This window comes from Neovison vison, chromosome 13 (genome assembly GCF_020171115.1).
Source record: "Neovison vison isolate M4711 chromosome 13, ASM_NN_V1, whole genome shotgun sequence".
In the NCBI taxonomy this organism is placed as follows: Eukaryota; Metazoa; Chordata; class Mammalia; order Carnivora; family Mustelidae; genus Neogale; species Neogale vison.
In genome coordinates, this window is record NC_058103.1 from 2,874,240 (window position 1) to 2,888,254 (window position 14,015).

Sequence of the window (14,015 nt, forward strand, 5' to 3'; positions counted from 1 at the left end):
CAGCCCGCCCCCAGTCCCCGGGTCCCGGGTTCGTTCCCCTGCCCTCCCCTCCCCCGCCTTTCCCAGAGGCCTTCGCGGTCTCGCGAGAGCCGGCTGGCCGCGGCAGGGGGTTGGCCGCTGGGCCACACTCTGTCGGTTTGAGCGCTGGGGGCGGGGGGGGTGGGGAAGATGGCGGTTGGTTCCCCTCCCCCGTGGCCCGGACCTAGCCGCGTTCCAGCCGAGTTCCCCCTCGCGGCGGAGCTCAGCCTCGCCCGGGGGCGGGGCGGGGGAGGTCCTCTCTGCCTCTTCCGGCCGCTGGGGTCGCCCTTCGTCGGGCTTCTAGGAGGAAGTTGTGCTTCCAACCCCCTCCCAAGGCCTGGGTGCGCTCTGGTGACTGCGGGGCCTGGGTCTTTCGCCCCAAGTGCTGTTCTTTCCTCCGAAGCCGGGGTCCGGTGTCACCTTGACAGGGTCGTGGTGCGGCCCCCCCGCCCGCGCGCCCGGCCTTCTCGGCACCGGGCCCGCAGGCATGGCGGGGCTTGGCACTCCGAGCACCCGCTTCCTGAGGAGGGAAGCCCCAGATGAGCTCGGGACCCCAGGACCCTCCTGGAAGCGCGGTGCACCGTGACTCTGCTCGAAGCAAACATCTCATTGGGTCACCATTCCCGGGACCCACCACCCCCGTTAATAAATTGTGACCTCCTTGCGGGGCAGAGCGTAGCCCAAAGCAGGCGTTCCTCACAGGTGACCAGGAGAGCCTCTGCTGTCCTCCTCCTGCGGAGGCGATTGCAGAAACGTGTATTTGGTTTAAACGTGTGAATTGCGACTGTTAAAGCGCATCCAGAGCCCGTCGCGACAGGTGCAACCGAGCCAAATGAGGCGAAGGGTGCTTTCCCGGGCTGGATGCAGCTGTTGAGGTCAGGATGAGGTGGGTAAGGGGCTGCCCATTGTACGCCCAATCCTGTATGCAAGAGAGTTGGAACTGAAAGGTATGTTGCTTTTTACCAAAGTTGAGGATATTCTTCCCGGATTTACAAGCTTTGTAAGTGGGTGGGGAAGTTACTAAATCAAAGGGGCGGTCCAGAATGGAGGGAACTTGTGTCCTTCCTGCAGGAGCTAATGCGATGCTCACACGCTGTATACAGTGGCGTGTGCCTGGTGGACCACGTGCGAAATGCTTTATGAGTACCCGATGCCCACCAGGTCAATGGGAAAGGTAGACCCGGACAAGCTGCTCCTGGGTCAGCATGTAGCGTGACCCAGCCATTCCGAAACATTGGCATTTTTGCACACAAGTGACACTGTTTTAGAAACTGTTGGAAAATATGGGTATGAAACTAGTCTGAAGTAAGGGGCTGGCCTTGTCAGAAAAAAATTTTTTTTAAGATTTTATTTATTTATTGGGGCGCCTGGGTGGGTCAGTGGGTTAAGCCGCTGCCTTCAGCTCAGGTGGTGATCTCAGGGCCCTGGGATCAGCCCCACAAGGAGCTCCCTGCTCAGCAGGGAGCCTGCTCCCCCCCCACTTGTGATCTCTCTGTGTCAAATAAACAAATAAAATCTTTAAAAAAATAGATTTTGTTTGTTTATTTGATGGAGAGACAGCGAGGAAACAAGCAGGGAAGGACGGAGCGGGAGAAACAGACTCCCCACTGAGAAGAGAGCCCGATGTGCGGCTCGATCCCAGCACTCTTGAGATCATGACTTGAGCGGAAGGTAGACACCTAATGACTGAGCCACCCAGGCACCCCCAGCATTGGTTTTTAATGAAGCTAAATACCAGGTGAGTTATTATTTGGGGCCAGGTATTTTTGATGGCCCCATATTTAATTTCATTCAAAAAGTTTGTACTAATTTTAAATTTAATTTTTAGCAGGTGTACCACTCATTTGTCTCTAATGAGGGATAATTTTAAAAAATTATTGTTAACCCTACCATTTATTGAATGCTTCTCATAGCATAGGAATTCGCTTAGTGCTTTGAATACACTCTCTTATTTACTTCTTAGCTCCTATGGAGAATTTTTATTCCTATTTTACAAATAAGCAAACGGAAGCTTAGTGGAAGAAAATCAAGCAACTTGCTCAAGATCACATGCTAGTAAGTGACAGCTGGAATTTAAGCCGAGCTCTGTCTGACCCGAGTCTGTTCCCTTAACCATTACATGACCCCGCATTCACAAGTAAACATAAACATACGTAAATCTAGGCAGTTTCAGGTGAGGTCCTGAAGCAGCGTTGGGTTTATGTTTAATACTTAAACAACCATGTGAGGGATTGTTGTTAGTCCCATTTTACAGGTGAGGAAAGAGTCGGGAAGGTTAATTTTCTCAAAGTCACCTGTCTAATAAATGGTAGACAGTGTTTGAACTCTAGCTTGACGCCAGGCTCATTGCACAATTCTGCTTCCTACTTCTGACTCCCGCCTCATTTGGCTGCAGTTCCCCCAGTCAGGTGCTCACAGTTCGCTAAGTAATGGGCACTTGGTGCCTTTGGAATCGTTGTTCAATGAGTGCCCGAAGTACACATTTCCGTGCCGGCCTCCCTTGGATGACAGGCAGGAATAGCTGCTGAGAAGGTGAGTCGGTAAATCAGCCTTGCAGTTATTCAGATACGGGTCTGTTCTGTTTAGCATGAATTTTCCCCCTCAAGCAAGATCAAGTCTTCCTGGACAGAGAGAACCTTGTGTTTCTGAGATGTGGGCCCCTGAGGGACCAGCATGTTGCCCTCTGTGGTGGGCTGTCTGGTTGGACAGCTGGCCTCTGTGACTTCCCCCTCTTAGCTACCTCCAACCTCCAGTGCACTGCTGAAGCTGCACACTCTTAGTTATTCTGACTCCCCAGCTTGGGAATGAGTTACAGGGGATGTGCGTGGTTTTTCCTCCAGCGCCAGCCTGTCACCGAGGTTGTGCTTACAGTAGACATTCCGAGCTGCTGGGAGAGAACTGCAGGTTATCTGATGAGTACGGAGGCAGTCAAAGGCATTGGCTGCGTTGAAAGCCAGTGTCCTGGGGCGCCTGGGTGGCTCAGTAGGTTAAGCATCTGCCTTCAGCCCAGTTCATGATCTCAGGGTCCTGGGATCGAGCCCTGCGTTGGGCCTGCTCCCTCTGCTGCTCCCCCTGTTTGTTCTCTCTCTCTCTGTCAAATAAATAAATTAAAAATCTGAAGAAGAAGAAAAAAAAAAGCCAGTGTCCTAAACCATGGTACTCTAATGCACCGATATTGAACAATTTCTTTCTTTTTTTTTTTTTTAAAGATTTTATTTATTTATTTGACAGACAGAGATCACAAGTAGGCAGAGAGGCAGACAGAGAGGAGGAAGCAGGCTCCCTGCTGAGCAGAGAGCCCCATGCGGGACTCGATCCCAGGACCCTGAGATCATGACCTGAGTGAGCTGAAGGCTGAGGCTTTAACCCACTGAGCCACCCAGGCTCCCCGATATTGAACATTTCTGAGTGGCTGGGATACAGGCCCCGCCCACATTGCCGGCCTTGCTCAAGGGATAGCAGCTCTCTGCCTGCTGGACACCACAGGAAGCTTGACCCCTTCCTGAAATCTCCGACCCTCCAGGCAGGATGTCTCCCTGCCTCTGTGACAGGCCCCTCCCAGCCTCCCAATACTTCTGGCATTCAGTGCCCCTCTGGCATTCAGTGGCACGTGATTGTATTTGCCTGTTTACTCGGCTGCCTTCCTCATTAGGCTAAACAGCCTGTGGGCAGGGAACCTGTCCTAGAGGAGAAAAACGAGTCAGCTCCAGAAGAGACAGAGGCAGGAAGCGGAGATGGCCGTGGGGTAGAGATGAAGCATCCCCAGGAGGTGTGGCTAGAGGTGCGTCTTCCTGCTCCCAAGCATTTGAGTCCAGTCAGGCTCCATATTATGTCATTCCTGGAAAAAGAGAAGGAAGTACAAAATTGTATTGATTTCAGTCGATGATGGAGAAATGTGGGTGACCGGGCTTGCCCCAGGTCGAGTCTTCTGGGAGGCAAGGTGTATGCTTACAAGGTGTAAGCAAGCTCCCTCACTTGCTTGAGGTTAGTGGTAGTAGGGAAGGCGTTTGCTCACACTTAGCTCACTGCTTTGGGGATGCACCATGTGTGCAATGGAAGGTCTGGAAGAGGCGCAGTGTGGCACACAGCTGGCTCTCTTGCCTGCGATTCCGGAAGATTCCTGACAGCCATTTGCAGACCTTTGTCAGAGAGCATCTTTGCGTGTTCCCATTGCTGCCTTTAGTTGTGAATCTGGTATGTTCTATCCACCCAGGTGGAGCAGCCGCGTGCCAGCCAGTGAGCTCACTGATTGTGCATGAGCTGTGGGTCGGGACCTTGCAGGGTAGCAATAGACCCGCGCAGCCCAGAAGCACAGTCTGTTATGTGCTCAGCAGAGTCAGCTGCTACTTGGGGTGAAGTTGTTTTCTAGACCTAATTTTTTTGGGGGGGGGTTATTTATTTATCTGAGAGAGAGAGAAAGAAATCATGAGCTGGGGGTGGGGACAGAGGGACAAGTGAACTCCCTGTTGAGCAGGGAACTAGATGTGGGGCTCGGTCCCAGGACCCTGGGATCATGACCTGAGCTGAAGGCAGATGCTTAACCCACTGAGCCACCTAGGTGCCCCATGACCTAATTTTTGAGTACAAATCATCTATGCTATATTCTCGATTCTATTTCTTAAAGGATGCCTCTCTGGCTTATTTGTGCATGACTTGGTTTCCCAAAGCCAGTAATTCTCAAATGTGGGTGAGCATCAGATTCTCTGGAGGGCTTGGGTCACCTGGGTGGCTCAGTTGGTTAAGTGTTCGACTTGTGATTTCGGCTCAGGTCATGATCTCAAGGTCATGAGATTGAGCCCTGTTAGTGGGGAGCTTGCTGCTCTCCCTCTCCTTCTGCCCCTCCCCCTGCTCTCTCTCAAATAAATAAATCTTAAAACAAGACGGACAAACAAACAAAACCTCTGGAGGGCTTATTGAAACACAGATTGCTGGGCCCTCCTGCATGTGTTTGAGGAGGTCCAGGTGGGGCCCAGAACTTCGCTTTCTAACAGATTCCCAGGCGCTGCCGGTGCTGTGGTCCCAGACTACTGTGCCTTAAGGTCCAGGGGCCGCACAACTTTGGAGCCCAGGTATCTCTTTCTCCCTCACCATAGATTCCACGGCTTGGTTTGGAGATATCCCATGAGCCCTCATTCAGACAGTCTGTGAATCAAACTAAGTCAAAAAGAACAAAATCGAGGTCCCAATGACTGGTTGCAGGTGTGGCCCGATGGAGACGTCGTGGGGCCGGCTGTTGGATGGCGATCCTGTGTGCACCATGCCCAGTGGGACTGCAACGGTCCATCGTTCCAGGGACACGGTGCTGCTGGCACAGCCTGCCCACCCCCCCGCCGTGTTCTGTTCCCCGCATGCTGGCGCCTCAGCAGCCGCCAGTGCCCTGCCATCCCCTCCTCTTGTGGCTGGGGAAACGAAGGCTCTGAGAGAGGATTTGTCTCAAGGTTGGGGCTGGGAGCCTGACTACTGGCCGTAGGGCTTCCTCGCTGAGTAGGACCTCGTGATCCTGTTTGGCTTATCCTGGTTCTAGAGTTTGCTTCTCTTCCTTTGGCTGGATTTTAATGGCTCTCATGCCCTTTTTCAGGTGCATCAGACAGGACTTGGGATCCAAGGGCTGAGGACATGTTTTCCTCATGCCCCCAATCTTCCTCACCCTGCCACTGAGCACCCCGGCTGCGGCTGAGCCTGACATTCGACACACAGATGGGACTCCACGGGTGCTGTCGCCACTGGTACGGTTATCTTGTTTGTGAGCCAACATTGAAGAACCTGGGAGATTTCCTGCGATTTCAGATTCGCAGGAAATGGGCAGTGCTGGGACACACTCCTGCTCTGTCCTTCAGAGCCGAAGGTGGGGCGTGAGTGCCCAGGAGAGGGCAGAGCCATGGTCTGTGCAGGTGTGCACCTGCGCCCGTGCCTGCCTGGGCACTGGGGCAGGTAAGACACAGCACTCGTGGTCTTGGGCCGCCCTAATGAAGTATCGCACACCTGGCTTGAAACAGCAGAGATGTGTTCTCTCCTGGTTCTGGGACTCAGAGGTCTGAAGTCACGGTGCTGCCATGGCGGTGGGGGCCCTCTCCCTGTTCCCCGGGGTGGATTGACGTGCCTGGCCCTTGCTCAGCATTCGTGGTTGGGAGACAGGGCTCCCCAAGTGTCAGCAAGCACCCCAGGGGGCGTGTAGCTTCCTGGAGCTCACGTAGTAAGACAGCCCTGTGGCCTTAGTGCTTCACGGACATGAGCCCACCGAATCCCTAAAACAGCCCTCCTGGAGGGGGGCAGTCTTGTTGCCCCACATTGTGGTGAGGAGGCTGAGGTCAGGGGGTTGACAGAGCTTTGTCAAAGTCAGAGCAGACTTGGTGTGTGGGGACAGCAGCGAGGGCCACATCGGTCAGACCCTCTGCCCCTGTGATATGGGGGGGGCGAGGGGAGCCCTTATGTCAGCTGCCATCCCAGAGGCCAGTGCTCGTCACATTTACTCCCTCCCTCCACTGCTCTGTCTCTTCCTGGGGCGATTACTGGGGCGCTCGGCCTGATTATTTTCTCAATCCCGAAGATGATGTTTCTAAATTTCCATTTGAACAAGATTTAGTCCATTTTTAGGGTCAGTTTCCTCTGTCTTTTTGCATTCTCTAGTAGATGGTAGAACCATCCAGAAGCCATAACAATATGCTCTAAATAACCTTTATTTTGTGGTACTGATCTGAGTAAATATAGTTCACACCAGATGGGAGTTTTTGCAATCTAGATTTCTGAAAGAAAGAATGGATTCATTTTGAGTTTCCTTACATTAAGTGAGTGATTTTTTTTTCCCCTTGGGCAGTCAACTCCCACGTTCAATATTCCTAGCATGACAATTTGTACTGTTATACTTGGTAAGTAAAGGCCGGCTGTTCTGACCTTTATGTGCCAGGAGTCTGTGCTCAGAGCGCCGTTTTTGGTTTAGCTCATAAAGGCTGCTTGCATGTTTGCATATTACATGCAGAAAGAAGTCTTTTGGGCTAAGTCATTCTTGGCTAGATATTCACAAAGTTCATGGCTATTTTTAACACACACCTTTGCTGCTTTAAAACCACAGTCAGCATTTAAAGCCATGACTGGCTTATTTCACTTTGCATAATACCTTCAAATTTCATCCATTGCGCGAAGCGAAATAAGCCAGTCACAAGAGGACAAGTACTGCGTAAGTCCCCTTACAGGAGGTTCGCCAGGGTAGGCGGGTTCACAGAGACCGAAAGTTGCACGGTGGTTGCCAGGCGCTGGGGAAGGGGGGATAGGGAGTAGGTGTTTAATGGGGACAGAGTGTCAGGTGGGGAAGATGGAAGCATTCCGGAGACCGATGGTGGGGATGGTTGGGTGATGATGTGAATATTCTCAGTACCACTGAACCATATAAATTGGTTGGACGGGTCAATTTTATGTTACATCTATTTTACCAGAGTCAGACAACAACAACAAAAAATTCCTACAATGACCTAAACAACTGTATCTAAATAAAGCGATGACGGATGTAGAGAAGCCTCACTCCTGCGATGAAATACAACGTGCCCCACACGGATGACCGACAGTCACGTGTCTATTTATATGAAATTCGTTTTCTGTTTTATGATTTTCTATATTTTTCAATTGAAAAAGGTCCTTGGAAAAATATAAATGTCAGCTCTCTGACGAACTCTGTGACTTTGGCCACCTTTTTTGCATTTTGAGCTATTATTACCCTGTAAGCCAGGTGGGGAGATTTAAAGGCAGAACAAGTAGAAACCAAAGTCAATTGAGATCATTGGGCAGTGGGATTCGAGTGGTGACAGTCAACAGCAGTGCTGGAAACTTCTTTGCTCCCCCCCCAAGAGCAAGACTCGTAAACCTAAGTCCTTTAAGGGCAGGGCAGGAGATCACACAGTGTGGAGAAGGTGGGCGCAGGGCAGGGAGGGATGGCGGGGATTGTGGCACACGGATAGGAAGGTCTCCATATTCAGTGAAGCAAACAGAACAAAACAAAAACTCCACGTAGTCAACAAGACACAACAGGGTTGTACTGGCCTGTGGGCCCCCGGTTTATAGTTTCTGCCTCTTGGGTCTGGGAGCAGAGAGGTCCCCCCTCTACCTTTCAGAAAAATCTGAGATGCAGATATGGACTGCTTCAGAAAGAACGGGTCTGGAATCTGGATCTTACACAGTAATTTCAGGGCTCTTTTCTTCCTACCTGCTGGCTGGAAATGTGTTTTGTTCCACTCCCCCCCCTCGATAGTGTATCATTCCAAGTTTGAATTTGAATCTCTTTTTAAAAACAGATAAATCTGTTTAATTTCATCTTACTGCACAAATCAAGTCAGTGCCTAGTATTTTTCTATTTTAAATAGCTGCACATTCTTAAAAAATCTAACACTTAGTGGTCACCAACAAATTTTGATACACACACTATACTACGTGTCTGCCTAACTTTCCAAAATTGCCATCATTTGCATTTGGTTCTTTGGATTAAAATGCAGAAGGAGTTTATTGGTGGACATTTTCATATCTCGGATTCTGCTGGCCTTCTAAGATATATAGCAGGTTTTGAGAAAGATGGATTTTTAAAAAAAAGATTTTATTTTTTTTAATTAACTTATTTGATAGACGGAGATCACAAGTAGGCAGAAAGTCAGACAGAGAGAGGAGGAAGCAGGCTCCCTGCCGAGCAGAGAGCCCGACTCAGGGCTCAATCCCAGGACCCTGGGATCACGACCCGAGCCGAAGGCAGAGGCTTTGACCCACTGAGCCACCCAGGCACCCTGAGAAAGATAGATTTTTCTGTCTATGGCTCTCAGGTGAGAACTGAGGTTATTTTCAGGAGACCTCTAAACCAGGGCCATGAACTGGCAGACCCAGGAGGAGTAGGGCCCATGCAGATGTTTTGGAGATCATGTTTTGGGGGAGGAAGGGGTGACATGGCTTTAGGTCATCATGTGCTCGGGGGTGTCCAGCAAGCTCCCCAGCTCCCCTGCTAATGACAGCTCCCCTCTCATAAGTCTACAGCCCTGCAGCCCCTCCCTGGCCACAGAGTGCATGTGAGGTTGTGACCCATCTCATTCCAGGGAGATCACGGTGTGAGGCTCTCAAAAGGAGGTTCTCCAGGACATGTGTTCACAACTTAAAAGTGTCAACTGACCTTGCCGGGGACAACTACTCATGTGGTTGGCAGACTCATCCCCTTGAACAGGGGACAGACCTGGTTATCTACCCTTGTGGACGGGGTGAGTCCCAAGGAGTGGCGAAGGAGACCCCATGTGTATAGAAACGAAATTCATGACCATTCCAGCCCAGCGCAGCCCAGTACGCATGTCCAGAGCCATCCCCACAAGCCCTGCAGGGCCATCAACAGAAGGCATGAGGAGACCATAGTCTTTTTATTCTGCACCTGCTGGGCAGCAAGTTCTGAGCCAAGTTCTTGTACATAGGAGGTCAGAACCCATGTTACTAACAAGCACTGGCTCTGAGGGGGAGCTTGGGGGACCCCCTCAGCCCAGTTTGCTTAGAACCTCCATGGTTTTAGCGACAAAAATCCCTCACCCTGGGAAACCTCTCAGTCCCAGGCAAACTGGTACAATTTGTCACCCTGGGGAGGGGTGCACCGTTTACCTAAATGAGCTGGTGCAATGTAAAGCAGGATGGGGAAGAAGGGGGCCGAAAGGACAATGGAGGTCAAGTCCCTGACCTCCCCAGGGCGTGTGGTCTGCCTTGCAGACACTGGCCAGAGAGCACTTGCTTAAATTTTACTCTGCTTGGTTCTTGAAGGGACGGGGGGGCCCTTTGGGTTGGAGAGAAGCTGAAAGGCTTCGTGGGGCAGCGAGGAAATCCAGGGGAGATTTGAAGGGAGAGCCAGGAATATGCCAGCAGGAAGGTGGAAGGCTGGGCCCTGGGCCTCCTGCTAAGGAGCTCTTGGCTCTTCTCATCCAGCTGGAATTGCCTGGGTGGTCCCAGCCACGGTGTCAGGATACCTCTAGGAGTCTGGCTCTGCCCTTGGCCACTTTCTCTTTTAAACCCCTGGAACACAAAGTGACCAGCTGACATCACTTTGTCTGGGAGAACTTGGATCCCAGCTGCCCCCTGGGCTGGCCCTGATGTCTGCTATTCTTGCTTTCTCTCTGGCCTGCTGTCCCCCCTGCTCTGGATGGGGTTGGGGGACTGGAAAATGCCCTCACCCCCCCTCCCGCCTCCCCCTTGATGAGCCTCATTCTTGGCGCCTGCTTATGGACCATCTTTTTGGAGTCCCACACCTGCCTGGTAGCTTCCTGCCATTCCTTCGGGAAACACAATTGCCGATTACTCTCCCAACCTGAACAATAGAGATTCCTGCTTTGAGAGACCCTGACCTTCGAAACAAAAAATCCTCAGGGTCATGCTTTGTCTTCCCAGAGGTGAGCAGGGCACCGAAGAGAAGGAAGGACCTGTCGCATCCGCACAGGCTCCTCTCCTCTCGGGCCAGACTGGGGTTGTCCGTGAGCAAGCGCACAGCTGGTTCGGGGGCTGCTGGAGCATCCAGCGCCCTTTCCTGCCCACACTGGCTCTTTATTAAGCACTGAGTGTTGGGGTCAGTGACCCCACTGCATTAGGGAATGGCCCCGTGGTAAAACTTCTTACTCACACAGCTGCTTGTCCCTGCCAGGAGGAGTGAGATTTGGGCAGCACAGGCCTGAGAAGCGTGAGATTGAGGGAGGATGTCACTAATCGACAAGGACATGCTATGTTGGCTCCGGCTTTCGTTAACCCAGCAGCACATGGTGAGTGCCTCCCCCGTGCGTCGCCAAGTCAGCCCCTGTGCTGCCCGGGAAACCCACCATCTGGGAGGGAAATCACCGACGGGATGTAGCATTCAGAGAAATGATGTGGACTGTGGGCTGCGGTGGGCAAGGACGGGAGTCCGTGTGTGGGGGACAGTGGCCTTGCAGGCTCTTGAGAGGAGCCAGGAGGTTGAAGGGAGGAGGGAGGGAGGAGGGAGGAGAGAGGGGGAGGAGGCAGGAGAGGCTTTGGGAGTGAAGGTGAGGAGGCAGAGACTGCTTCTAGAAAACCGCGACTGGCCCAGGCCCCCAGGTCTCAGAGAGGGCACTCGTGGGACACCACATGAGTTCAGGGAGAAATGCTCTGTGTTAGGCACGGTTTTTGATTGATGAATCAACATTTATCGGCCGCCTCCTGTGTGCAGTCCTGTGCAAGGCTCCTGGGGCACGAGAACGAGCATGGAGCTGGTCCTCGTGGGGCGGCGGCTCAGCGGTGCCTGCGGATGAAATGAGAGGCTGGGGTCAGCAGGAAGGGTGAGTGAAAAGGTAAGCCCCGGGTGTTGGCTTGGGCTCAGGAAAGTGCCCAGCCACACGAATTCCCTAAACTCGGGGCAGGAAGTGGCCAGAGAAGCCATGTGGGGGGACCCTCCAGGCAGGGAAGAGCACAGGTAAAGGCCCAGCATCAGGAAGAGGGGATGCAGGCTTCTGGGAGAGGAAGCAGTGGTATGTCCCACCTGATGCGGGGCCACGGGCGTGCCCACAGCCGCACCGAGGGGAGACGGTGCGTGAAGAGGGGTGGCTGAACCCTAGCGTGGAATGAGCTCCCCAAGGCTCTGAGCAGAGTGGTAGGCCCAGGGGAGCAGGCTCGGCGGGGTAACCCCTACCTGGGCATTGGAGGAGGGAATGGGCCTCCGTCCGGGTGGTGGTGTGGGAGCGGGAGACATGCAGAAGGCACGGGTGGGGGTGCGGGGGGGGGCAGCAGAAGTAGCCCCGCCCCGTTTGCTCTCCCAGTGACCATTCCCCAAGTGTGGGCTCGGGCTGGGCCTGGGAGACCTCAACTAGCCTGGCTTCCTTCCCTGCCCACCAGGACCCGGCAGGGCCTCCGACGTGCCCAGGAGCTGCACCGTGAACCTGGCAGGAGGGGGTGGGTGTTGCACGGTGGCGCATGGAGGAGTTTTATAGCCCCCCTCCCCGCCCCGGGCCTGCAGAGCTCCCTCTGCACATATCGCCCTCGGGGACCCGGGTCTCCCCACAGCTGGGTGTCTGTGCCCGAGAGGCCAGTCGTAGAGGTTGCGGAGTCTCCCTCTAAGATGCTTCTCCTCCTTTGTGCGATGATCCTGGGGTCTGTGGCCAGGAGCAGGTGTGTTTGCGATGACATCAAAGTCCTGGTAAGCTGAGCCTTTTCTCATGATTTTATGACCATCTCTGTCCTTCAGAGAACTTGGTTGCAAGGTCGGTCCCTGCTGGTGGTGCTCCCTGGCATGTCTGCTGCCATTTCCTGGCTTTGCACGGTCTTGGGTTTATGCGTGTCTTTGGCAAATGACATTTATCCAGATTTTTTTCAACAGTGTGTCAGTTAATAATAACAAACTGTCCCTTTGTCCCTCTGACTGACAGGTTTAGTCCATCTTAACTACTGATTTGGGCCCGTTTCTACCATTTTCACTTGTTAGGTCAGCTTTTCCCCCTTTTCCTGTATTTCTTTGTAGCCCTCTGGTCTTCTGCGTTGGCGCCTGTGTGCGCGCCTCCAAGCGCGGGCCGGGCAGCTGCTCACATCTTTGGTCTCGCCGACCCCTTGACTCCTCTCGCATCCGTAACACCTGCCGCGCTTCCACGGGGCTCCGGGGCTCAGTTACCCCTGCGGGTGTCAGCTACTCTGTCAGGCCTCGCGTTCCTGAGGGTGGTGGATGAACCCTGAGGGGAGAGGCCCGTGTGCAGGCAAGCTCGGAGCCACCCTATAGAGACTGTAATCCCCAGCCCCCCGGCTTGTTTGAGGGGTGGTGGGAGGCTATAGAAGGGACCACTGGGGGCTTCTTGGTTTCCTCAGTTCTTCCCAGGGCCTCTCAAGATCAGGGTTTCTGTGGGCCCTGGTCTCACTCCTGGGGCTCCGGGAGCAGGCCCAGGAGTGACCACGCCAGGCCCTGAGGGCCTCGAGGCCGTGCGAGGAGAAGCTGGCACAAACCACCGCCAGCCCAGGTCCTTTTCCTCTTTCCTTCTCCCACAGTCACAGCGCCTTCTGCCTGAGACTAAGCCCACCACCCCTGTGGTCAGGAGCTTCCAGGACCCTCTACCATTTCACGAATTCTCTTCCTTTGGGTCAAACGTGCTGTCCGACACTCACTGCTCTGTGCGTAGTCTGGACCAGCGGCAGCGGCCTCCCTGGGAAGTTTTTTTATAATCGTAGAATTTCAGGCCTCAGCTTGGACCTACTACATCAGATTTGGCATTTTTAAAAAAAGATATTTATTATTCATTTATTTGTCAGAGATAGAGAGAGCACAAGCAGGGGGAGTGGCAGGCAGAGGGAGAAGCAGGCTGCCTACTGAATGGGGAGCCTATGTGGGACTCCATCCCTGGGACCACGACCTAAGCTGAAGGCAGATGCTTCACCAACTGAGCCACCCCCGCATCCCTGACTTTGCATTTTTTAAAAAGCAGCTCTATTGGGCTGTGTCTGACAGCAATGAGATGCGCGTATTTAAAGCTCACACTCTGTTAAGTTTTGGCATCTGCGTGGGCCTGCGAAGCCATCACCACATTCAACACCGTGCAAAGCTCATCCTTGCAAAAGTTTCCAGTGCCCCTGGGACCCCTCCCACCTACCCCCCACCTCACGCCTTCCCGAGCCACCACTGGTCTGCCTCCGTCACTAGAGCTTGGTTCGAGGTTTCCAGGGTATTTTCCTGGCTGCTCTTGTCTGGCGGGAGTAATTACCTTGAGATCTAGCCTCGTGGTTTGTGCGCATTCCCGGTTCATTCCTCTGATGGCTGAGTCGTACCTGTTGCATAGACCGACCCCAGTTGCTTTATCCAGGCACCTGCTGATGGACGTTTGGGCTGTTGCTAGTTTCCGGCCATTCACTGCTGTGAATGTCCGCGTACAAATCTCTAAAGAGACATGTTTCCTTTTCTCTCAGGTAATTACCCACAAGTGGGACGGCTGGACCATATGGTAGGTGTCTCTTTGGTCTTTAATGGAACTCCCAAGATGTTTTCCAAAGAGGCTGAACCATTTAACATTCTCATGAGC

The 14,015-nt window shown here is 53.1% G+C and overlaps 1 long non-coding RNA gene across 3 annotated transcripts; it reads left to right on the top strand.

Annotated features, from left to right (window-relative positions):
• Positions 1-270: 270 nt before the first annotated feature.
• Positions 271-13,921, top strand: LOC122893812. 3 transcript variants are annotated; one of them, XR_006381692.1, is made up of 5 exons: positions 271-965; positions 5,597-5,744; positions 10,655-10,769; positions 11,192-11,312; positions 13,903-13,921. It is a non-coding gene; the product is annotated as an uncharacterized LOC122893812 (long non-coding RNA). The 3 variants fall into 3 exon arrangements; XR_006381691.1 differs by lacking the exon at positions 271-965 and adding an exon at positions 1,687-2,550; XR_006381690.1 differs by lacking the exon at positions 271-965 and having other exon boundaries at positions 4,916-5,744.
• The last annotated feature ends 94 nt before the right edge of the window (positions 13,922-14,015 follow it).